Source organism: Schistocerca piceifrons, unplaced genomic scaffold, assembly GCF_021461385.2.
Source record: "Schistocerca piceifrons isolate TAMUIC-IGC-003096 unplaced genomic scaffold, iqSchPice1.1 HiC_scaffold_600, whole genome shotgun sequence".
Taxonomy (NCBI): Eukaryota; Metazoa; Arthropoda; class Insecta; order Orthoptera; family Acrididae; genus Schistocerca; species Schistocerca piceifrons.
In genome coordinates this window covers 31,270-53,203 of record NW_025728842.1, presented here as the reverse complement: position 1 = coordinate 53,203, position 21,934 = coordinate 31,270, and the positions used below count along the sequence as shown (strand labels likewise).

The window sequence follows — 21,934 nt, the reverse complement described above, 5'->3', positions numbered from 1 at the left end:
TAAATGTGGTACTTGCAAAACGAGGGGACATGCAGCAGATCCACACACGAAGTGGCTCATTGGAGGACAATACGACATAGGCAGGAAAATACTGTTCCCGCCCGGGATCGAACCGGGGACCTTCTGCGTGTGAAGCAGACGTGATAACCGCTACACTACGGAAACGACGGACCCGACGAGTCCATCCATTTTCACTCAAACTTGCCTCAGCCTTTCTATCGTCGGCGAATGCACACACGACAGATCTAATGTCAGCCTGGAACCCATCACAGCCGAGGGCTCAAGAAGTCTTCGGGGTGCTCGAGAGGGTGTCTGCCGTAGCACCCCTAACGAGATAGCGGCGTTTCGCGCAGTCGTTATTGCAAGTCATATCAGCAAAAGCAATCACTTTCTCAGCAGCAGGCAGTGCGAGCCCAGCGGCAGCTCTACATGAGGGTACCGATAGCCCAGGAGGGCCGCCCCCATCCCGCCAGCGTACACGAGACTTCCAGGGCACCCTGGACGACATCGAGGGACTGGAGTAATTGGCAATCGCCGTGTCATAGGGCTCGTTGGTCTAGGGGTATGATTCCTGCTTAGCGTGCAGAAGGTCCCGGGTTCAAATCCCGAACGAGCCCTAGCGTTTTGTGCAAACTGATCGCACGTCAGTGGCTGAGTCAGCGCAAAAAGCTCGCCGTCAATATCAAATGAACTTCTTATTCGATGTGAACAATTGACACTCTGGTCCGACGCGTTAAAAAAAAAAAAAAAAAAAAGTGGCTAGGGTACCTGGCTCTCACCCAGGAGGAACGGGTTCGATTCCCGGTACCGGAAATGCGCATTTTGTTGCTCCTCTTATGCGACTTGGCCCGACTTAGCTCGACTGACGCTACGCTGACGCTTGCAGAAAACTACGTTAAGTACGATTCGTGGTAACAAGTGACGGCGAGAGCGATGCGACACCTGTCCACCTCTTATCGAGGCACCTAACTGTGGTCAACAAAGCTGGAGGACTGCAAGACTTTGCCACGGGGGTTGAATGCAGCTAACCACACTGCTTAGTGTCCTAACAGCGGAGACAGGTTCAAAAAAAAAAAAAAAAAAAAAAAAAAAAAAAAAAAAAAGATGGGTATGATTCCTGCTTAGGGTGCAGGAGGTCCCGGGTTCAAATCCCGGACGAGCCCTAGCGTTTTGTGCAAACTGATCGCACGTCAGTGGCTGAGTCAGCGCAAAAAGCTCGCCGTCAATATCAAATGAATTTCTTATTCGATGTGAGCAATTGACACTCGGGTCCGACGCGTGAAGGCGATTACGAAGGCTTCGGGTACAGATGGTAGCAGATGCATGTTAGTACGTCTTGCTTAAAGTGATGAAAAAGTATTTCCGCCCGGGATCGAACCGGGGACCTTCTGCGTGTTAGGCAGACGTGATAACCGCTACACCACGGAAACTGCTTGTGTGCACCTTACTTCACAGACAACTTGTAGTGATGTTATGATCGTAACTAAAAAATTCAATAAATGTGGTACTTGCAAAACGAGGGGACATGCAGCAGATCCACACACGAAGTGGCTCATTGGAGGACAATACGACATAGGCAGGAAAATACTGTTCCCGCCCGGGATCGAACCGGGGACCTTCTGCGTGTGAAGCAGACGTGATAACCGCTACACTACGGAAACGACGGACCCGACGAGTCCATCCATTTTCACTCAAACTTGCCTCAGCCTTTCTATCGTCGGCGAATGCACACACGACAGATCTAATGTCAGCCTGGAACCCATCACAGCCGAGGGCTCAAGAAGTCTTCGGGGTGCTCGAGAGGGTGTCTGCCGTAGCACCCCTAACGAGATAGCGGCGTTTCGCGCAGTCGTTATTGCAAGTCATATCAGCAAAAGCAATCACTTTCTCAGCAGCAGGCAGTGCGAGCCCAGCGGCAGCTCTACATGAGGGTACCGATAGCCCAGGAGGGCCGCCCCCATCCCGCCAGCGTACACGAGACTTCCAGGGCACCCTGGACGACATCGAGGGACTGGAGTAATTGGCAATCGCCGTGTCATAGGGCTCGTTGGTCTAGGGGTATGATTCCTGCTTAGCGTGCAGAAGGTCCCGGGTTCAAATCCCGAACGAGCCCTAGCGTTTTGTGCAAACTGATCGCACGTCAGTGGCTGAGTCAGCGCAAAAAGCTCGCCGTCAATATCAAATGAACTTCTTATTCGATGTGAACAATTGACACTCTGGTCCGACGCGTTAAAAAAAAAAAAAAAAAAAAGTGGCTAGGGTACCTGGCTCTCACCCAGGAGGAACGGGTTCGATTCCCGGTACCGGAAATGCGCATTTTGTTGCTCCTCTTATGCGACTTGGCCCGACTTAGCTCGACTGACGCTACGCTGACGCTTGCAGAAAACTACGTTAAGTACGATTCGTGGTAACAAGTGACGGCGAGAGCGATGCGACACCTGTCCACCTCTTATCGAGGCACCTAACTGTGGTCAACAAAGCTGGAGGACTGCAAGACTTTGCCACGGGGGTTGAATGCAGCTAACCACACTGCTTAGTGTCCTAACAGCGGAGACAGGTTCAAAAAAAAAAAAAAAAAAAAAAAAAAAAAAAAAAGATGGGTATGATTCCTGCTTAGGGTGCAGGAGGTCCCGGGTTCAAATCCCGGACGAGCCCTAGCGTTTTGTGCAAACTGATCGCACGTCAGTGGCTGAGTCAGCGCAAAAAGCTCGCCGTCAATATCAAATGAATTTCTTATTCGATGTGAGCAATTGACACTCGGGTCCGACGCGTGAAGGCGATTACGAAGGCTTCGGGTACAGATGGTAGCAGATGCATGTTAGTACGTCTTGCTTAAAGTGATGAAAAAGTATTTCCGCCCGGGATCGAACCGGGGACCTTCTGCGTGTTAGGCAGACGTGATAACCGCTACACCACGGAAACTGCTTGTGTGCACCTTACTTCACAGACAACTTGTAGTGATGTTATGATCGTAACTAAAAAATTCAATAAATGTGGTACTTGCAAAACGAGGGGACATGCAGCAGATCCACACACGAAGTGGCTCATTGGAGGACAATACGACATAGGCAGGAAAATACTGTTCCCGCCCGGGATCGAACCGGGGACCTTCTGCGTGTGAAGCAGACGTGATAACCGCTACACTACGGAAACGACGGACCCGACGAGTCCATCCATTTTCACTCAAACTTGCCTCAGCCTTTCTATCGTCGGCGAATGCACACACGACAGATCTAATGTCAGCCTGGAACCCATCACAGCCGAGGGCTCAAGAAGTCTTCGGGGTGCTCGAGAGGGTGTCTGCCGTAGCACCCCTAACGAGATAGCGGCGTTTCGCGCAGTCGTTATTGCAAGTCATATCAGCAAAAGCAATCACTTTCTCAGCAGCAGGCAGTGCGAGCCCAGCGGCAGCTCTACATGAGGGTACCGATAGCCCAGGAGGGCCGCCCCCATCCCGCCAGCGTACACGAGACTTCCAGGGCACCCTGGACGACATCGAGGGACTGGAGTAATTGGCAATCGCCGTGTCATAGGGCTCGTTGGTCTAGGGGTATGATTCCTGCTTAGCGTGCAGAAGGTCCCGGGTTCAAATCCCGAACGAGCCCTAGCGTTTTGTGCAAACTGATCGCACGTCAGTGGCTGAGTCAGCGCAAAAAGCTCGCCGTCAATATCAAATGAACTTCTTATTCGATGTGAACAATTGACACTCTGGTCCGACGCGTTAAAAAAAAAAAAAAAAAAAAGTGGCTAGGGTACCTGGCTCTCACCCAGGAGGAACGGGTTCGATTCCCGGTACCGGAAATGCGCATTTTGTTGCTCCTCTTATGCGACTTGGCCCGACTTAGCTCGACTGACGCTACGCTGACGCTTGCAGAAAACTACGTTAAGTACGATTCGTGGTAACAAGTGACGGCGAGAGCGATGCGACACCTGTCCACCTCTTATCGAGGCACCTAACTGTGGTCAACAAAGCTGGAGGACTGCAAGACTTTGCCACGGGGGTTGAATGCAGCTAACCACACTGCTTAGTGTCCTAACAGCGGAGACAGGTTCAAAAAAAAAAAAAAAAAAAAAAAAAAAAAAAGATGGGTATGATTCCTGCTTAGGGTGCAGGAGGTCCCGGGTTCAAATCCCGGACGAGCCCTAGCGTTTTGTGCAAACTGATCGCACGTCAGTGGCTGAGTCAGCGCAAAAAGCTCGCCGTCAATATCAAATGAATTTCTTATTCGATGTGAGCAATTGACACTCGGGTCCGACGCGTGAAGGCGATTACGAAGGCTTCGGGTACAGATGGTAGCAGATGCATGTTAGTACGTCTTGCTTAAAGTGATGAAAAAGTATTTCCGCCCGGGATCGAACCGGGGACCTTCTGCGTGTTAGGCAGACGTGATAACCGCTACACCACGGAAACTGCTTGTGTGCACCTTACTTCACAGACAACTTGTAGTGATGTTATGATCGTAACTAAAAAATTCAATAAATGTGGTACTTGCAAAACGAGGGGACATGCAGCAGATCCACACACGAAGTGGCTCATTGGAGGACAATACGACATAGGCAGGAAAATACTGTTCCCGCCCGGGATCGAACCGGGGACCTTCTGCGTGTGAAGCAGACGTGATAACCGCTACACTACGGAAACGACGGACCCGACGAGTCCATCCATTTTCACTCAAACTTGCCTCAGCCTTTCTATCGTCGGCGAATGCACACACGACAGATCTAATGTCAGCCTGGAACCCATCACAGCCGAGGGCTCAAGAAGTCTTCGGGGTGCTCGAGAGGGTGTCTGCCGTAGCACCCCTAACGAGATAGCGGCGTTTCGCGCAGTCGTTATTGCAAGTCATATCAGCAAAAGCAATCACTTTCTCAGCAGCAGGCAGTGCGAGCCCAGCGGCAGCTCTACATGAGGGTACCGATAGCCCAGGAGGGCCGCCCCCATCCCGCCAGCGTACACGAGACTTCCAGGGCACCCTGGACGACATCGAGGGACTGGAGTAATTGGCAATCGCCGTGTCATAGGGCTCGTTGGTCTAGGGGTATGATTCCTGCTTAGCGTGCAGAAGGTCCCGGGTTCAAATCCCGAACGAGCCCTAGCGTTTTGTGCAAACTGATCGCACGTCAGTGGCTGAGTCAGCGCAAAAAGCTCGCCGTCAATATCAAATGAACTTCTTATTCGATGTGAACAATTGACACTCTGGTCCGACGCGTTAAAAAAAAAAAAAAAAAAAAGTGGCTAGGGTACCTGGCTCTCACCCAGGAGGAACGGGTTCGATTCCCGGTACCGGAAATGCGCATTTTGTTGCTCCTCTTATGCGACTTGGCCCGACTTAGCTCGACTGACGCTACGCTGACGCTTGCAGAAAACTACGTTAAGTACGATTCGTGGTAACAAGTGACGGCGAGAGCGATGCGACACCTGTCCACCTCTTATCGAGGCACCTAACTGTGGTCAACAAAGCTGGAGGACTGCAAGACTTTGCCACGGGGGTTGAATGCAGCTAACCACACTGCTTAGTGTCCTAACAGCGGAGACAGGTTCAAAAAAAAAAAAAAAAAAAAAAAAAAAAAAAAAAAAAAAAAAAAAAGATGGGTATGATTCCTGCTTAGGGTGCAGGAGGTCCCGGGTTCAAATCCCGGACGAGCCCTAGCGTTTTGTGCAAACTGATCGCACGTCAGTGGCTGAGTCAGCGCAAAAAGCTCGCCGTCAATATCAAATGAATTTCTTATTCGATGTGACCAATTGACACTCGGGTCCGACGCGTGAAGGCGATTACGAAGGCTTCGGGTACAGATGGTAGCAGATGCATGTTAGTACGTCTTGCTTAAAGTGATGAAAAAGTATTTCCGCCCGGGATCGAACCGGGGACCTTCTGCGTGTTAGGCAGACGTGATAACCGCTACACCACGGAAACTGCTTGTGTGCACCTTACTTCACAGACAACTTGTAGTGATGTTATGATCGTAACTAAAAAATTCAATAAATGTGGTACTTGCAAAACGAGGGGACATGCAGCAGATCCACACACGAAGTGGCTCATTGGAGGACAATACGACATAGGCAGGAAAATACTGTTCCCGCCCGGGATCGAACCGGGGACCTTCTGCGTGTGAAGCAGACGTGATAACCGCTACACTACGGAAACGACGGACCCGACGAGTCCATCCATTTTCACTCAAACTTGCCTCAGCCTTTCTATCGTCGGCGAATGCACACACGACAGATCTAATGTCAGCCTGGAACCCATCACAGCCGAGGGCTCAAGAAGTCTTCGGGGTGCTCGAGAGGGTGTCTGCCGTAGCACCCCTAACGAGATAGCGGCGTTTCGCGCAGTCGTTATTGCAAGTCATATCAGCAAAAGCAATCACTTTCTCAGCAGCAGGCAGTGCGAGCCCAGCGGCAGCTCTACATGAGGGTACCGATAGCCCAGGAGGGCCGCCCCCATCCCGCCAGCGTACACGAGACTTCCAGGGCACCCTGGACGACATCGAGGGACTGGAGTAATTGGCAATCGCCGTGTCATAGGGCTCGTTGGTCTAGGGGTATGATTCCTGCTTGTGTAGAAGGTCCCGGGTTCAAATCCCGGACGAGCCCAAGTATTTTGTGCAAACTGATCGCACGTCAGTGGCTGAGTCAGCGCAAAAAGCTCGCCGTCAATATCAAAAGAACTTCTTATTCGATGTGAACAATTGACACTCTGGTCCGACGCGTTAAAAAAAAAAAAAAAAAAAAAAAAAAGTGGCTAGGGTACCTGGCTCTCACCCAGGAGGAACGGGTTCGATTCCCGGTACCGGAAATGCGCATTTTGTTGCTCCTCTTATGCGACTTGGCCCGACTTAGCTCGACTGACGCTACGCTGACGCTTGCAGAAAACTACGTTAAGTACGATTCGTGGTAACAAGTGACGGCGAGAGCGATGCGACACCTGTCCACCTCTTATCGAGGCACCTAACTGTGGTCAACAAAGCTGGAGGACTGCAAGACATTGCCACGGGGGTTGAATGCAGCTAACCACACTGCTTAGTGTCCTAACAGCGGAGACAGGTTCAAAAAAAAAAAAAAAAAAAAGATGGGTATGATTCCTGCTTAGGGTGCAGGAGGTCCCGGGTTCAAATCCCGGACGAGCCCTAGCGTTTTGTGCAAACTGATCGCACGTCAGTGGCTGAGTCAGCGCAAAAAGCTCGCCGTCAATATCAAATGAATTTCTTATTCGATGTGAGCAATTGACACTCGGGTCCGACGCGTGAAGGCGATTACGAAGGCTTCGGGTACAGATGGTAGCAGATGCATGTTAGTACGTCTTGCTTAAAGTGATGAAAAAGTATTTCCGCCCGGGATCGAACCGGGGACCTTCTGCGTGTTAGGCAGACGTGATAACCGCTACACCACGGAAACTGCTTGTGTGCACCTTACTTCACAGACAACTTGTAGTGATGTTATGATCGTAACTAAAAAATTCAATAAATGTGGTACTTGCAAAACGAGGGGACATGCAGCAGATCCACACACGAAGTGGCTCATTGGAGGACAATACGACATAGGCAGGAAAATACTGTTCCCGCCCGGGATCGAACCGGGGACCTTCTGCGTGTGAAGCAGACGTGATAACCGCTACACTACGGAAACGACGGACCCGACGAGTCCATCCATTTTCACTCAAACTTGCCTCAGCCTTTCTATCGTCGGCGAATGCACACACGACAGATCTAATGTCAGCCTGGAACCCATCACAGCCGAGGGCTCAAGAAGTCTTCGGGGTGCTCGAGAGGGTGTCTGCCGTAGCACCCCTAACGAGATAGCGGCGTTTCGCGCAGTCGTTATTGCAAGTCATATCAGCAAAAGCAATCACTTTCTCAGCAGCAGGCAGTGCGAGCCCAGCGGCAGCTCTACATGAGGGTACCGATAGCCCAGGAGGGCCGCCCCCATCCCGCCAGCGTACACGAGACTTCCAGGGCACCCTGGACGACATCGAGGGACTGGAGTAATTGGCAATCGCCGTGTCATAGGGCTCGTTGGTCTAGGGGTATGATTCCTGCTTGTGTAGAAGGTCCCGGGTTCAAATCCCGGACGAGCCCAAGTATTTTGTGCAAACTGATCGCACGTCAGTGGCTGAGTCAGCGCAAAAAGCTCGCCGTCAATATCAAAAGAACTTCTTATTCGATGTGAACAATTGACACTCTGGTCCGACGCGTTAAAAAAAAAAAAAAAAAAAAAAAAAAGTGGCTAGGGTACCTGGCTCTCACCCAGGAGGAACGGGTTCGATTCCCGGTACCGGAAATGCGCATTTTGTTGCTCCTCTTATGCGACTTGGCCCGACTTAGCTCGACTGACGCTACGCTGACGCTTGCAGAAAACTACGTTAAGTACGATTCGTGGTAACAAGTGACGGCGAGAGCGATGCGACACCTGTCCACCTCTTATCGAGGCACCTAACTGTGGTCAACAAAGCTGGAGGACTGCAAGACATTGCCACGGGGGTTGAATGCAGCTAACCACACTGCTTAGTGTCCTAACAGCGGAGACAGGTTCAAAAAAAAAAAAAAAAAAAAGATGGGTATGATTCCTGCTTAGGGTGCAGGAGGTCCCGGGTTCAAATCCCGGACGAGCCCTAGCGTTTTGTGCAAACTGATCGCACGTCAGTGGCTGAGTCAGCGCAAAAAGCTCGCCGTCAATATCAAATGAATTTCTTATTCGATGTGAGCAATTGACACTCGGGTCCGACGCGTGAAGGCGATTACGAAGGCTTCGGGTACAGATGGTAGCAGATGCATGTTAGTACGTCTTGCTTAAAGTGATGAAAAAGTATTTCCGCCCGGGATCGAACCGGGGACCTTCTGCGTGTTAGGCAGACGTGATAACCGCTACACCACGGAAACTGCTTGTGTGCACCTTACTTCACAGACAACTTGTAGTGATGTTATGATCGTAACTAAAAAATTCAATAAATGTGGTACTTGCAAAACGAGGGGACATGCAGCAGATCCACACACGAAGTGGCTCATTGGAGGACAATACGACATAGGCAGGAAAATACTGTTCCCGCCCGGGATCGAACCGGGGACCTTCTGCGTGTGAAGCAGACGTGATAACCGCTACACTACGGAAACGACGGACCCGACGAGTCCATCCATTTTCACTCAAACTTGCCTCAGCCTTTCTATCGTCGGCGAATGCACACACGACAGATCTAATGTCAGCCTGGAACCCATCACAGCCGAGGGCTCAAGAAGTCTTCGGGGTGCTCGAGAGGGTGTCTGCCGTAGCACCCCTAACGAGATAGCGGCGTTTCGCGCAGTCGTTATTGCAAGTCATATCAGCAAAAGCAATCACTTTCTCAGCAGCAGGCAGTGCGAGCCCAGCGGCAGCTCTACATGAGGGTACCGATAGCCCAGGAGGGCCGCCCCCATCCCGCCAGCGTACACGAGACTTCCAGGGCACCCTGGACGACATCGAGGGACTGGAGTAATTGGCAATCGCCGTGTCATAGGGCTCGTTGGTCTAGGGGTATGATTCCTGCTTAGCGTGCAGAAGGTCCCGGGTTCAAATCCCGAACGAGCCCTAGCGTTTTGTGCAAACTGATCGCACGTCAGTGGCTGAGTCAGCGCAAAAAGCTCGCCGTCAATATCAAATGAACTTCTTATTCGATGTGAACAATTGACACTCTGGTCCGACGCGTTAAAAAAAAAAAAAAAAAAAAGTGGCTAGGGTACCTGGCTCTCACCCAGGAGGAACGGGTTCGATTCCCGGTACCGGAAATGCGCATTTTGTTGCTCCTCTTATGCGACTTGGCCCGACTTAGCTCGACTGACGCTACGCTGACGCTTGCAGAAAACTACGTTAAGTACGATTCGTGGTAACAAGTGACGGCGAGAGCGATGCGACACCTGTCCACCTCTTATCGAGGCACCTAACTGTGGTCAACAAAGCTGGAGGACTGCAAGACTTTGCCACGGGGGTTGAATGCAGCTAACCACACTGCTTAGTGTCCTAACAGCGGAGACAGGTTCAAAAAAAAAAAAAAAAAAAAAAAAAAAAAAAAAAAAAAAAAAAAAGATGGGTATGATTCCTGCTTAGGGTGCAGGAGGTCCCGGGTTCAAATCCCGGACGAGCCCTAGCGTTTTGTGCAAACTGATCGCACGTCAGTGGCTGAGTCAGCGCAAAAAGCTCGCCGTCAATATCAAATGAATTTCTTATTCGATGTGACCAATTGACACTCGGGTCCGACGCGTGAAGGCGATTACGAAGGCTTCGGGTACAGATGGTAGCAGATGCATGTTAGTACGTCTTGCTTAAAGTGATGAAAAAGTATTTCCGCCCGGGATCGAACCGGGGACCTTCTGCGTGTTAGGCAGACGTGATAACCGCTACACCACGGAAACTGCTTGTGTGCACCTTACTTCACAGACAACTTGTAGTGATGTTATGATCGTAACTAAAAAATTCAATAAATGTGGTACTTGCAAAACGAGGGGACATGCAGCAGATCCACACACGAAGTGGCTCATTGGAGGACAATACGACATAGGCAGGAAAATACTGTTCCCGCCCGGGATCGAACCGGGGACCTTCTGCGTGTGAAGCAGACGTGATAACCGCTACACTACGGAAACGACGGACCCGACGAGTCCATCCATTTTCACTCAAACTTGCCTCAGCCTTTCTATCGTCGGCGAATGCACACACGACAGATCTAATGTCAGCCTGGAACCCATCACAGCCGAGGGCTCAAGAAGTCTTCGGGGTGCTCGAGAGGGTGTCTGCCGTAGCACCCCTAACGAGATAGCGGCGTTTCGCGCAGTCGTTATTGCAAGTCATATCAGCAAAAGCAATCACTTTCTCAGCAGCAGGCAGTGCGAGCCCAGCGGCAGCTCTACATGAGGGTACCGATAGCCCAGGAGGGCCGCCCCCATCCCGCCAGCGTACACGAGACTTCCAGGGCACCCTGGACGACATCGAGGGACTGGAGTAATTGGCAATCGCCGTGTCATAGGGCTCGTTGGTCTAGGGGTATGATTCCTGCTTGTGTAGAAGGTCCCGGGTTCAAATCCCGGACGAGCCCAAGTATTTTGTGCAAACTGATCGCACGTCAGTGGCTGAGTCAGCGCAAAAAGCTCGCCGTCAATATCAAAAGAACTTCTTATTCGATGTGAACAATTGACACTCTGGTCCGACGCGTTAAAAAAAAAAAAAAAAAAAAAAAAAAAGTGGCTAGGGTACCTGGCTCTCACCCAGGAGGAACGGGTTCGATTCCCGGTACCGGAAATGCGCATTTTGTTGCTCCTCTTATGCGACTTGGCCCGACTTAGCTCGACTGACGCTACGCTGACGCTTGCAGAAAACTACGTTAAGTACGATTCGTGGTAACAAGTGACGGCGAGAGCGATGCGACACCTGTCCACCTCTTATCGAGGCACCTAACTGTGGTCAACAAAGCTGGAGGACTGCAAGACATTGCCACGGGGGTTGAATGCAGCTAACCACACTGCTTAGTGTCCTAACAGCGGAGACAGGTTCAAAAAAAAAAAAAAAAAAAAGATGGGTATGATTCCTGCTTAGGGTGCAGGAGGTCCCGGGTTCAAATCCCGGACGAGCCCTAGCGTTTTGTGCAAACTGATCGCACGTCAGTGGCTGAGTCAGCGCAAAAAGCTCGCCGTCAATATCAAATGAATTTCTTATTCGATGTGAGCAATTGACACTCGGGTCCGACGCGTGAAGGCGATTACGAAGGCTTCGGGTACAGATGGTAGCAGATGCATGTTAGTACGTCTTGCTTAAAGTGATGAAAAAGTATTTCCGCCCGGGATCGAACCGGGGACCTTCTGCGTGTTAGGCAGACGTGATAACCGCTACACCACGGAAACTGCTTGTGTGCACCTTACTTCACAGACAACTTGTAGTGATGTTATGATCGTAACTAAAAAATTCAATAAATGTGGTACTTGCAAAACGAGGGGACATGCAGCAGATCCACACACGAAGTGGCTCATTGGAGGACAATACGACATAGGCAGGAAAATACTGTTCCCGCCCGGGATCGAACCGGGGACCTTCTGCGTGTGAAGCAGACGTGATAACCGCTACACTACGGAAACGACGGACCCGACGAGTCCATCCATTTTCACTCAAACTTGCCTCAGCCTTTCTATCGTCGGCGAATGCACACACGACAGATCTAATGTCAGCCTGGAACCCATCACAGCCGAGGGCTCAAGAAGTCTTCGGGGTGCTCGAGAGGGTGTCTGCCGTAGCACCCCTAACGAGATAGCGGCGTTTCGCGCAGTCGTTATTGCAAGTCATATCAGCAAAAGCAATCACTTTCTCAGCAGCAGGCAGTGCGAGCCCAGCGGCAGCTCTACATGAGGGTACCGATAGCCCAGGAGGGCCGCCCCCATCCCGCCAGCGTACACGAGACTTCCAGGGCACCCTGGACGACATCGAGGGACTGGAGTAATTGGCAATCGCCGTGTCATAGGGCTCGTTGGTCTAGGGGTATGATTCCTGCTTAGCGTGCAGAAGGTCCCGGGTTCAAATCCCGAACGAGCCCTAGCGTTTTGTGCAAACTGATCGCACGTCAGTGGCTGAGTCAGCGCAAAAAGCTCGCCGTCAATATCAAATGAACTTCTTATTCGATGTGAACAATTGACACTCTGGTCCGACGCGTTAAAAAAAAAAAAAAAAAAAAGTGGCTAGGGTACCTGGCTCTCACCCAGGAGGAACGGGTTCGATTCCCGGTACCGGAAATGCGCATTTTGTTGCTCCTCTTATGCGACTTGGCCCGACTTAGCTCGACTGACGCTACGCTGACGCTTGCAGAAAACTACGTTAAGTACGATTCGTGGTAACAAGTGACGGCGAGAGCGATGCGACACCTGTCCACCTCTTATCGAGGCACCTAACTGTGGTCAACAAAGCTGGAGGACTGCAAGACTTTGCCACGGGGGTTGAATGCAGCTAACCACACTGCTTAGTGTCCTAACAGCGGAGACAGGTTCAAAAAAAAAAAAAAAAAAAAAAAAAAAAAAAAGATGGGTATGATTCCTGCTTAGGGTGCAGGAGGTCCCGGGTTCAAATCCCGGACGAGCCCTAGCGTTTTGTGCAAACTGATCGCACGTCAGTGGCTGAGTCAGCGCAAAAAGCTCGCCGTCAATATCAAATGAATTTCTTATTCGATGTGAGCAATTGACACTCGGGTCCGACGCGTGAAGGCGATTACGAAGGCTTCGGGTACAGATGGTAGCAGATGCATGTTAGTACGTCTTGCTTAAAGTGATGAAAAAGTATTTCCGCCCGGGATCGAACCGGGGACCTTCTGCGTGTTAGGCAGACGTGATAACCGCTACACCACGGAAACTGCTTGTGTGCACCTTACTTCACAGACAACTTGTAGTGATGTTATGATCGTAACTAAAAAATTCAATAAATGTGGTACTTGCAAAACGAGGGGACATGCAGCAGATCCACACACGAAGTGGCTCATTGGAGGACAATACGACATAGGCAGGAAAATACTGTTCCCGCCCGGGATCGAACCGGGGACCTTCTGCGTGTGAAGCAGACGTGATAACCGCTACACTACGGAAACGACGGACCCGACGAGTCCATCCATTTTCACTCAAACTTGCCTCAGCCTTTCTATCGTCGGCGAATGCACACACGACAGATCTAATGTCAGCCTGGAACCCATCACAGCCGAGGGCTCAAGAAGTCTTCGGGGTGCTCGAGAGGGTGTCTGCCGTAGCACCCCTAACGAGATAGCGGCGTTTCGCGCAGTCGTTATTGCAAGTCATATCAGCAAAAGCAATCACTTTCTCAGCAGCAGGCAGTGCGAGCCCAGCGGCAGCTCTACATGAGGGTACCGATAGCCCAGGAGGGCCGCCCCCATCCCGCCAGCGTACACGAGACTTCCAGGGCACCCTGGACGACATCGAGGGACTGGAGTAATTGGCAATCGCCGTGTCATAGGGCTCGTTGGTCTAGGGGTATGATTCCTGCTTAGCGTGCAGAAGGTCCCGGGTTCAAATCCCGAACGAGCCCTAGCGTTTTGTGCAAACTGATCGCACGTCAGTGGCTGAGTCAGCGCAAAAAGCTCGCCGTCAATATCAAATGAACTTCTTATTCGATGTGAACAATTGACACTCTGGTCCGACGCGTTAAAAAAAAAAAAAAAAAAAAGTGGCTAGGGTACCTGGCTCTCACCCAGGAGGAACGGGTTCGATTCCCGGTACCGGAAATGCGCATTTTGTTGCTCCTCTTATGCGACTTGGCCCGACTTAGCTCGACTGACGCTACGCTGACGCTTGCAGAAAACTACGTTAAGTACGATTCGTGGTAACAAGTGACGGCGAGAGCGATGCGACACCTGTCCACCTCTTATCGAGGCACCTAACTGTGGTCAACAAAGCTGGAGGACTGCAAGACTTTGCCACGGGGGTTGAATGCAGCTAACCACACTGCTTAGTGTCCTAACAGCGGAGACAGGTTCAAAAAAAAAAAAAAAAAAAAAAAAAAAAAAAAAAAAAAAAGATGGGTATGATTCCTGCTTAGGGTGCAGGAGGTCCCGGGTTCAAATCCCGGACGAGCCCTAGCGTTTTGTGCAAACTGATCGCACGTCAGTGGCTGAGTCAGCGCAAAAAGCTCGCCGTCAATATCAAATGAATTTCTTATTCGATGTGACCAATTGACACTCGGGTCCGACGCGTGAAGGCGATTACGAAGGCTTCGGGTACAGATGGTAGCAGATGCATGTTAGTACGTCTTGCTTAAAGTGATGAAAAAGTATTTCCGCCCGGGATCGAACCGGGGACCTTCTGCGTGTTAGGCAGACGTGATAACCGCTACACCACGGAAACTGCTTGTGTGCACCTTACTTCACAGACAACTTGTAGTGATGTTATGATCGTAACTAAAAAATTCAATAAATGTGGTACTTGCAAAACGAGGGGACATGCAGCAGATCCACACACGAAGTGGCTCATTGGAGGACAATACGACATAGGCAGGAAAATACTGTTCCCGCCCGGGATCGAACCGGGGACCTTCTGCGTGTGAAGCAGACGTGATAACCGCTACACTACGGAAACGACGGACCCGACGAGTCCATCCATTTTCACTCAAACTTGCCTCAGCCTTTCTATCGTCGGCGAATGCACACACGACAGATCTAATGTCAGCCTGGAACCCATCACAGCCGAGGGCTCAAGAAGTCTTCGGGGTGCTCGAGAGGGTGTCTGCCGTAGCACCCCTAACGAGATAGCGGCGTTTCGCGCAGTCGTTATTGCAAGTCATATCAGCAAAAGCAATCACTTTCTCAGCAGCAGGCAGTGCGAGCCCAGCGGCAGCTCTACATGAGGGTACCGATAGCCCAGGAGGGCCGCCCCCATCCCGCCAGCGTACACGAGACTTCCAGGGCACCCTGGACGACATCGAGGGACTGGAGTAATTGGCAATCGCCGTGTCATAGGGCTCGTTGGTCTAGGGGTATGATTCCTGCTTGTGTAGAAGGTCCCGGGTTCAAATCCCGGACGAGCCCAAGTATTTTGTGCAAACTGATCGCACGTCAGTGGCTGAGTCAGCGCAAAAAGCTCGCCGTCAATATCAAAAGAACTTCTTATTCGATGTGAACAATTGACACTCTGGTCCGACGCGTTAAAAAGAAAAAAAAAAAAAAAAAAAGTGGCTAGGGTACCTGGCTCTCACCCAGGAGGAACGGGTTCGATTCCCGGTACCGGAAATGCGCATTTTGTTGCTCCTCTTATGCGACTTGGCCCGACTTAGCTCGACTGACGCTACGCTGACGCTTGCAGAAAACTACGTTAAGTACGATTCGTGGTAACAAGTGACGGCGAGAGCGATGCGACACCTGTCCACCTCTTATCGAGGCACCTAACTGTGGTCAACAAAGCTGGAGGACTGCAAGACATTGCCACGGGGGTTGAATGCAGCTAACCACACTGCTTAGTGTCCTAACAGCGGAGACAGGTTCAAAAAAAAAAAAAAAAAAAAGATGGGTATGATTCCTGCTTAGGGTGCAGGAGGTCCCGGGTTCAAATCCCGGACGAGCCCTAGCGTTTTGTGCAAACTGATCGCACGTCAGTGGCTGAGTCAGCGCAAAAAGCTCGCCGTCAATATCAAATGAATTTCTTATTCGATGTGAGCAATTGACACTCGGGTCCGACGCGTGAAGGCGATTACGAAGGCTTCGGGTACAGATGGTAGCAGATGCATGTTAGTACGTCTTGCTTAAAGTGATGAAAAAGTATTTCCGCCCGGGATCGAACCGGGGACCTTCTGCGTGTTAGGCAGACGTGATAACCGCTACACCACGGAAACTGCTTGTGTGCACCTTACTTCACAGACAACTTGTAGTGATGTTATGATCGTAACTAAAAAATTCAATAAATGTGGTACTTGCAAAACGAGGGGACATGCAGCAGATCCACACACGAAGTGGCTCATTGGAGGACAATACGACATAGGCAGGAAAATACTGTTCCCGCCCGGGATCGAACCGGGGACCTTCTGCGTGTGAAGCAGACGTGATAACCGCTACACTACGGAAACGACGGACCCGACGAGTCCATCCATTTTCACTCAAACTTGCCTCAGCCTTTCTATCGTCGGCGAATGCACACACGACAGATCTAATGTCAGCCTGGAACCCATCACAGCCGAGGGCTCAAGAAGTCTTCGGGGTGCTCGAGAGGGTGTCTGCCGTAGCACCCCTAACGAGATAGCGGCGTTTCGCGCAGTCGTTATTGCAAGTCATATCAGCAAAAGCAATCACTTTCTCAGCAGCAGGCAGTGCGAGCCCAGCGGCAGCTCTACATGAGGGTACCGATAGCCCAGGAGGGCCGCCCCCATCCCGCCAGCGTACACGAGACTTCCAGGGCACCCTGGACGACATCGAGGGACTGGAGTAATTGGCAATCGCCGTGTCATAGGGCTCGTTGGTCTAGGGGTATGATTCCTGCTTAGCGTGCAGAAGGTCCCGGGTTCAAATCCCGAACGAGCCCTAGCGTTTTGTGCAAACTGATCGCACGTCAGTGGCTGAGTCAGCGCAAAAAGCTCGCCGTCAATATCAAATGAACTTCTTATTCGATGTGAACAATTGACACTCTGGTCCGACGCGTTAAAAAAAAAAAAAAAAAAAAGTGGCTAGGGTACCTGGCTCTCACCCAGGAGGAACGGGTTCGATTCCCGGTACCGGAAATGCGCATTTTGTTGCTCCTCTTATGCGACTTGGCCCGACTTAGCTCGACTGACGCTACGCTGACGCTTGCAGAAAACTACGTTAAGTACGATTCGTGGTAACAAGTGACGGCGAGAGCGATGCGACACCTGTCCACCTCTTATCGAGGCACCTAACTGTGGTCAACAAAGCTGGAGGACTGCAAGACTTTGCCACGGGGGTTGAATGCAGCTAACCACACTGCTTAGTGTCCTAACAGCGGAGACAGGTTCAAAAAAAAAAAAAAAAAAAAAAAAAAAAAAAAAAAAAAAAGATGGGTATGATTCCTGCTTAGGGTGCAGGAGGTCCCGGGTTCAAATCCCGGACGAGCCCTAGCGTTTTGTGCAAACTGATCGCACGTCAGTGGCTGAGTCAGCGCAAAAAGCTCGCCGTCAATATCAAATGAATTTCTTATTCGATGTGACCAATTGACACTCGGGTCCGACGCGTGAAGGCGATTACGAAGGCTTCGGGTACAGATGGTAGCAGATGCATGTTAGTACGTCTTGCTTAAAGTGATGAAAAAGTATTTCCGCCCGGGATCGAACCGGGGACCTTCTGCGTGTTAGGCAGACGTGATAACCGCTACACCACGGAAACTGCTTGTGTGCACCTTACTTCACAGACAACTTGTAGTGATGTTATGATCGTAACTAAAAAATTCAATAAATGTGGTACTTGCAAAACGAGGGGACATGCAGCAGATCCACACACGAAGTGGCTCATTGGAGGACAATACGACATAGGCAGGAAAATACTGTTCCCGCCCGGGATCGAACCGGGGACCTTCTGCGTGTGAAGCAGACGTGATAACCGCTACACTACGGAAACGACGGACCCGACGAGTCCATCCATTTTCACTCAAACTTGCCTCAGCCTTTCTATCGTCGGCGAATGCACACACGACAGATCTAATGTCAGCCTGGAACCCATCACAGCCGAGGGCTCAAGAAGTCTTCGGGGTGCTCGAGAGGGTGTCTGCCGTAGCACCCCTAACGAGATAGCGGCGTTTCGCGCAGTCGTTATTGCAAGTCATATCAGCAAAAGCAATCACTTTCTCAGCAGCAGGCAGTGCGAGCCCAGCGGCAGCTCTACATGAGGGTACCGATAGCCCAGGAGGGCCGCCCCCATCCCGCCAGCGTACACGAGACTTCCAGGGCACCCTGGACGACATCGAGGGACTGGAGTAATTGGCAATCGCCGTGTCATAGGGCTCGTTGGTCTAGGGGTATGATTCCTGCTTGTGTAGAAGGTCCCGGGTTCAAATCCCGGACGAGCCCAAGTATTTTGTGCAAACTGATCGCACGTCAGTGGCTGAGTCAGCGCAAAAAGCTCGCCGTCAATATCAAAAGAACTTCTTATTCGATGTGAACAATTGACACTCTGGTCCGACGCGTTAAAAAGAAAAAAAAAAAAAAAAAAAGTGGCTAGGGTACCTGGCTCTCACCCAGGAGGAACGGGTTCGATTCCCGGTACCGGAAATGCGCATTTTGTTGCTCCTCTTATGCGACTTGGCCCGACTTAGCTCGACTGACGCTACGCTGACGCTTGCAGAAAACTACGTTAAGTACGATTCGTGGTAACAAGTGACGGCGAGAGCGATGCGACACCTGTCCACCTCTTATCGAGGCACCTAACTGTGGTCAACAAAGCTGGAGGACTGCAAGACATTGCCACGGGGGTTGAATGCAGCTAACCACACTGCTTAGTGTCCTAACAGCGGAGACAGGTTCAAAAAAAAAAAAAAAAAAAAGATGGGTATGATTCCTGCTTAGGGTGCAGGAGGTCCCGGGTTCAAATCCCGGACGAGCCCTAGCGTTTTGTGCAAACTGATCGCACGTCAGTGGCTGAGTCAGCGCAAAAAGCTCGCCGTCAATATCAAATGAATTTCTTATTCGATGTGAGCAATTGACACTCGGGTCCGACGCGTGAAGGCGATTACGAAGGCTTCGGGTACAGATGGTAGCAGATGCATGTTAGTACGTCTTGCTTAAAGTGATGAAAAAGTATTTCCGCCCGGGATCGAACCGGGGACCTTCTGCGTGTTAGGCAGACGTGATAACCGCTACACCACGGAAACTGCTTGTGTGCACCTTACTTCACAGACAACTTGTAGTGATGTTATGATCGTAACTAAAAAATTCAATAAATGTGGTACTTGCAAAACGAGGGGACATGCAGCAGATCCACACACGAAGTGGCTCATTGGAGGACAATACGACATAGGCAGGAAAATACTGTTCCCGCCCGGGATCGAACCGGGGACCTTCTGCGTGTGAAGCAGACGTGATAACCGCTACACTACGGAAACGACGGACCCGACGAGTCCATCCATTTTCACTCAAACTTGCCTCAGCCTTTCTATCGTCGGCGAATGCACACACGACAGATCTAATGTCAGCCTGGAACCCATCACAGCCGAGGGCTCAAGAAGTCTTCGGGGTGCTCGAGAGGGTGTCTGCCGTAGCACCCCTAACGAGATAGCGGCGTTTCGCGCAGTCGTTATTGCAAGTCATATCAGCAAAAGCAATCACTTTCTCAGCAGCAGGCAGTGCGAGCCCAGCGGCAGCTCTACATGAGGGTACCGATAGCCCAGGAGGGCCGCCCCCATCCCGCCAGCGTACACGAGACTTCCAGGGCACCCTGGACGACATCGAGGGACTGGAGTAATTGGCAATCGCCGTGTCATAGGGCTCGTTGGTCTAGGGGTATGATTCCTGCTTAGCGTGCAGAAGGTCCCGGGTTCAAATCCCGAACGAGCCCTAGCGTTTTGTGCAAACTGATCGCACGTCAGTGGCTGAGTCAGCGCAAAAAGCTCGCCGTCAATATCAAATGAACTTCTTATTCGATGTGAACAATTGACACTCTGGTCCGACGCGTTAAAAAAAAAAAAAAAAAAAAGTGGCTAGGGTACCTGGCTCTCACCCAGGAGGAACGGGTTCGATTCCCGGTACCGGAAATGCGCATTTTGTTGCTCCTCTTATGCGACTTGGCCCGACTTAGCTCGACTGACGCTACGCTGACGCTTGCAGAAAACTACGTTAAGTACGATTCGTGGTAACAAGTGACGGCGAGAGCGATGCGACACCTGTCCACCTCTTATCGAGGCACCTAACTGTGGTCAACAAAGCTGGAGGACTGCAAGACTTTGCCACGGGGGTTGAATGCAGCTAACCACACTGCTTAGTGTCCTAACAGCGGAGACAGGTTCAAAAAAAAAAAAAAAAAAAAAAAAAAAAAAAGATGGGTATGATTCCTGCTTAGGGTGCAGGAGGTCCCGGGTTCAAATCCCGGACGAGCCCTAGCGTTTTGTGCAAACTGATCGCACGTCAGTGGCTGAGTCAGCGCAAAAAGCTCGCCGTCAATATCAAATGAATTTCTTATTCGATGTGAGCAATTGACACTCGGGTCCGACGCGTGAAGGCGATTACGAAGGCTTCGGGTACAGATGGTAGCAGATGCATGTTAGTACGTCTTGCTTAAAGTGATGAAAAAGTATTTCCGCCCGGGATCGAACCGGGGACCTTCTGCGTGTTAGGCAGACGTGATAACCGCTACACCACGGAAACTGCTTGTGTGCACCTTACTTCACAGACAACTTGTAGTGATGTTATGATCGTAACTAAAAAATTCAATAAATGTGGTACTTGCAAAACGAGGGGACATGCAGCAGATCCACACACGAAGTGGCTCATTGGAGGACAATACGACATAGGCAGGAAAATACTGTTCCCGCCCGGGATCGAACCGGGGACCTTCTGCGTGTGAAGCAGACGTGATAACCGCTACACTACGGAAACGACGGACCCGACGAGTCCATCCATTTTCACTCAAACTTGCCTCAGCCTTTCTATCGTCGGCGAATGCACACACGACAGATCTAATGTCAGCCTGGAACCCATCACAGCCGAGGGCTCAAGAAGTCTTCGGGGTGCTCGAGAGGGTGTCTGCCGTAGCACCCCTAACGAGATAGCGGCGTTTCGCGCAGTCGTTATTGCAAGTCATATCAGCAAAAGCAATCACTTTCTCAGCAGCAGGCAGTGCGAGCCCAGCGGCAGCTCTACATGAGGGTACCGATAGCCCAGGAGGGCCGCCCCCATCCCGCCAGCGTACACGAGACTTCCAGGGCACCCTGGACGACATCGAGGGACTGGAGTAATTGGCAATCGCCGTGTCATAGGGCTCGTTGGTCTAGGGGTATGATTCCTGCTTAGCGTGCAGAAGGTCCCGGGTTCAAATCCCGAACGAGCCCTAGCGTTTTGTGCAAACTGATCGCACGTCAGTGGCTGAGTCAGCGCAAAAAGCTCGCCGTCAATATCAAATGAACTTCTTATTCGATGTGAACAATTGACACTCTGGTCCGACGCGTTAAAAAAAAAAAAAAAAAAAAGTGGCTAGGGTACCTGGCTCTCACCCAGGAGGAACGGGTTCGATTCCCGGTACCGGAAATGCGCATTTTGTTGCTCCTCTTATGCGACTTGGCCCGACTTAGCTCGACTGACGCTACGCTGACGCTTGCAGAAAACTACGTTAAGTACGATTCGTGGTAACAAGTGACGGCGAGAGCGATGCGACACCTGTCCACCTCTTATCGAGGCACCTAACTGTGGTCAACAAAGCTGGAGGACTGCAAGACTTTGCCACGGGGGTTGAATGCAGCTAACCACACTGCTTAGTGTCCTAACAGCGGAGACAGGTTCAAAAAA

General features: G+C 51.0%; 39 non-coding genes across 39 annotated transcripts; 10 read left to right on the top strand and 29 right to left on the bottom strand.

Annotated features, from left to right (window-relative positions):
• Window positions 1–92: 92 nt before the first annotated feature.
• Trnav-cac lies at window positions 93–165 on the bottom strand. Its single transcript has one exon. It is a non-coding gene; the product is annotated as a tRNA-Val (tRNA).
• Window positions 166–545: 380 nt separating this feature from the next.
• Trnaa-agc lies at window positions 546–617 on the top strand. Its single transcript has one exon. It is a non-coding gene; the product is annotated as a tRNA-Ala (tRNA).
• Window positions 618–1,357: 740 nt separating this feature from the next.
• Window positions 1,358–1,430, bottom strand: Trnav-aac. Its single transcript has one exon. It is a non-coding gene; the product is annotated as a tRNA-Val (tRNA).
• A 158-nt stretch (window positions 1,431–1,588) lies between these two features.
• Window positions 1,589–1,661, bottom strand: Trnav-cac. Its single transcript has one exon. It is a non-coding gene; the product is annotated as a tRNA-Val (tRNA).
• Window positions 1,662–2,041: 380 nt separating this feature from the next.
• Trnaa-agc lies at window positions 2,042–2,113 on the top strand. Its single transcript has one exon. It is a non-coding gene; the product is annotated as a tRNA-Ala (tRNA).
• Window positions 2,114–2,849: 736 nt separating this feature from the next.
• Trnav-aac lies at window positions 2,850–2,922 on the bottom strand. Its single transcript has one exon. It is a non-coding gene; the product is annotated as a tRNA-Val (tRNA).
• A 158-nt stretch (window positions 2,923–3,080) lies between these two features.
• Trnav-cac lies at window positions 3,081–3,153 on the bottom strand. The gene has a single exon. It is a non-coding gene; the product is annotated as a tRNA-Val (tRNA).
• A 380-nt stretch (window positions 3,154–3,533) lies between these two features.
• Trnaa-agc lies at window positions 3,534–3,605 on the top strand. The gene has a single exon. It is a non-coding gene; the product is annotated as a tRNA-Ala (tRNA).
• A 733-nt stretch (window positions 3,606–4,338) lies between these two features.
• Window positions 4,339–4,411, bottom strand: Trnav-aac. Its single transcript has one exon. It is a non-coding gene; the product is annotated as a tRNA-Val (tRNA).
• A 158-nt stretch (window positions 4,412–4,569) lies between these two features.
• Trnav-cac lies at window positions 4,570–4,642 on the bottom strand. Its single transcript has one exon. It is a non-coding gene; the product is annotated as a tRNA-Val (tRNA).
• Window positions 4,643–5,022: 380 nt separating this feature from the next.
• On the top strand, window positions 5,023–5,094 carry Trnaa-agc. The gene has a single exon. It is a non-coding gene; the product is annotated as a tRNA-Ala (tRNA).
• Window positions 5,095–5,842: 748 nt separating this feature from the next.
• Trnav-aac lies at window positions 5,843–5,915 on the bottom strand. Its single transcript has one exon. It is a non-coding gene; the product is annotated as a tRNA-Val (tRNA).
• A 158-nt stretch (window positions 5,916–6,073) lies between these two features.
• Trnav-cac lies at window positions 6,074–6,146 on the bottom strand. The gene has a single exon. It is a non-coding gene; the product is annotated as a tRNA-Val (tRNA).
• A 1,177-nt stretch (window positions 6,147–7,323) lies between these two features.
• Trnav-aac lies at window positions 7,324–7,396 on the bottom strand. Its single transcript has one exon. It is a non-coding gene; the product is annotated as a tRNA-Val (tRNA).
• Window positions 7,397–7,554: 158 nt separating this feature from the next.
• Window positions 7,555–7,627, bottom strand: Trnav-cac. The gene has a single exon. It is a non-coding gene; the product is annotated as a tRNA-Val (tRNA).
• Window positions 7,628–8,804: 1,177 nt separating this feature from the next.
• On the bottom strand, window positions 8,805–8,877 carry Trnav-aac. The gene has a single exon. It is a non-coding gene; the product is annotated as a tRNA-Val (tRNA).
• A 158-nt stretch (window positions 8,878–9,035) lies between these two features.
• Window positions 9,036–9,108, bottom strand: Trnav-cac. Its single transcript has one exon. It is a non-coding gene; the product is annotated as a tRNA-Val (tRNA).
• Window positions 9,109–9,488: 380 nt separating this feature from the next.
• Window positions 9,489–9,560, top strand: Trnaa-agc. Its single transcript has one exon. It is a non-coding gene; the product is annotated as a tRNA-Ala (tRNA).
• A 747-nt stretch (window positions 9,561–10,307) lies between these two features.
• Trnav-aac lies at window positions 10,308–10,380 on the bottom strand. Its single transcript has one exon. It is a non-coding gene; the product is annotated as a tRNA-Val (tRNA).
• A 158-nt stretch (window positions 10,381–10,538) lies between these two features.
• On the bottom strand, window positions 10,539–10,611 carry Trnav-cac. Its single transcript has one exon. It is a non-coding gene; the product is annotated as a tRNA-Val (tRNA).
• A 1,178-nt stretch (window positions 10,612–11,789) lies between these two features.
• Window positions 11,790–11,862, bottom strand: Trnav-aac. The gene has a single exon. It is a non-coding gene; the product is annotated as a tRNA-Val (tRNA).
• A 158-nt stretch (window positions 11,863–12,020) lies between these two features.
• Trnav-cac lies at window positions 12,021–12,093 on the bottom strand. Its single transcript has one exon. It is a non-coding gene; the product is annotated as a tRNA-Val (tRNA).
• A 380-nt stretch (window positions 12,094–12,473) lies between these two features.
• Trnaa-agc lies at window positions 12,474–12,545 on the top strand. Its single transcript has one exon. It is a non-coding gene; the product is annotated as a tRNA-Ala (tRNA).
• Window positions 12,546–13,279: 734 nt separating this feature from the next.
• Trnav-aac lies at window positions 13,280–13,352 on the bottom strand. Its single transcript has one exon. It is a non-coding gene; the product is annotated as a tRNA-Val (tRNA).
• Window positions 13,353–13,510: 158 nt separating this feature from the next.
• Trnav-cac lies at window positions 13,511–13,583 on the bottom strand. The gene has a single exon. It is a non-coding gene; the product is annotated as a tRNA-Val (tRNA).
• A 380-nt stretch (window positions 13,584–13,963) lies between these two features.
• On the top strand, window positions 13,964–14,035 carry Trnaa-agc. Its single transcript has one exon. It is a non-coding gene; the product is annotated as a tRNA-Ala (tRNA).
• A 742-nt stretch (window positions 14,036–14,777) lies between these two features.
• Trnav-aac lies at window positions 14,778–14,850 on the bottom strand. Its single transcript has one exon. It is a non-coding gene; the product is annotated as a tRNA-Val (tRNA).
• Window positions 14,851–15,008: 158 nt separating this feature from the next.
• On the bottom strand, window positions 15,009–15,081 carry Trnav-cac. The gene has a single exon. It is a non-coding gene; the product is annotated as a tRNA-Val (tRNA).
• A 1,176-nt stretch (window positions 15,082–16,257) lies between these two features.
• Trnav-aac lies at window positions 16,258–16,330 on the bottom strand. The gene has a single exon. It is a non-coding gene; the product is annotated as a tRNA-Val (tRNA).
• Window positions 16,331–16,488: 158 nt separating this feature from the next.
• Window positions 16,489–16,561, bottom strand: Trnav-cac. The gene has a single exon. It is a non-coding gene; the product is annotated as a tRNA-Val (tRNA).
• A 380-nt stretch (window positions 16,562–16,941) lies between these two features.
• Trnaa-agc lies at window positions 16,942–17,013 on the top strand. Its single transcript has one exon. It is a non-coding gene; the product is annotated as a tRNA-Ala (tRNA).
• A 742-nt stretch (window positions 17,014–17,755) lies between these two features.
• Trnav-aac lies at window positions 17,756–17,828 on the bottom strand. Its single transcript has one exon. It is a non-coding gene; the product is annotated as a tRNA-Val (tRNA).
• A 158-nt stretch (window positions 17,829–17,986) lies between these two features.
• Trnav-cac lies at window positions 17,987–18,059 on the bottom strand. The gene has a single exon. It is a non-coding gene; the product is annotated as a tRNA-Val (tRNA).
• A 1,176-nt stretch (window positions 18,060–19,235) lies between these two features.
• On the bottom strand, window positions 19,236–19,308 carry Trnav-aac. The gene has a single exon. It is a non-coding gene; the product is annotated as a tRNA-Val (tRNA).
• Window positions 19,309–19,466: 158 nt separating this feature from the next.
• On the bottom strand, window positions 19,467–19,539 carry Trnav-cac. The gene has a single exon. It is a non-coding gene; the product is annotated as a tRNA-Val (tRNA).
• A 380-nt stretch (window positions 19,540–19,919) lies between these two features.
• On the top strand, window positions 19,920–19,991 carry Trnaa-agc. Its single transcript has one exon. It is a non-coding gene; the product is annotated as a tRNA-Ala (tRNA).
• A 733-nt stretch (window positions 19,992–20,724) lies between these two features.
• On the bottom strand, window positions 20,725–20,797 carry Trnav-aac. The gene has a single exon. It is a non-coding gene; the product is annotated as a tRNA-Val (tRNA).
• Window positions 20,798–20,955: 158 nt separating this feature from the next.
• On the bottom strand, window positions 20,956–21,028 carry Trnav-cac. Its single transcript has one exon. It is a non-coding gene; the product is annotated as a tRNA-Val (tRNA).
• Window positions 21,029–21,408: 380 nt separating this feature from the next.
• Trnaa-agc lies at window positions 21,409–21,480 on the top strand. Its single transcript has one exon. It is a non-coding gene; the product is annotated as a tRNA-Ala (tRNA).
• The last annotated feature ends 454 nt before the right edge of the window (window positions 21,481–21,934 follow it).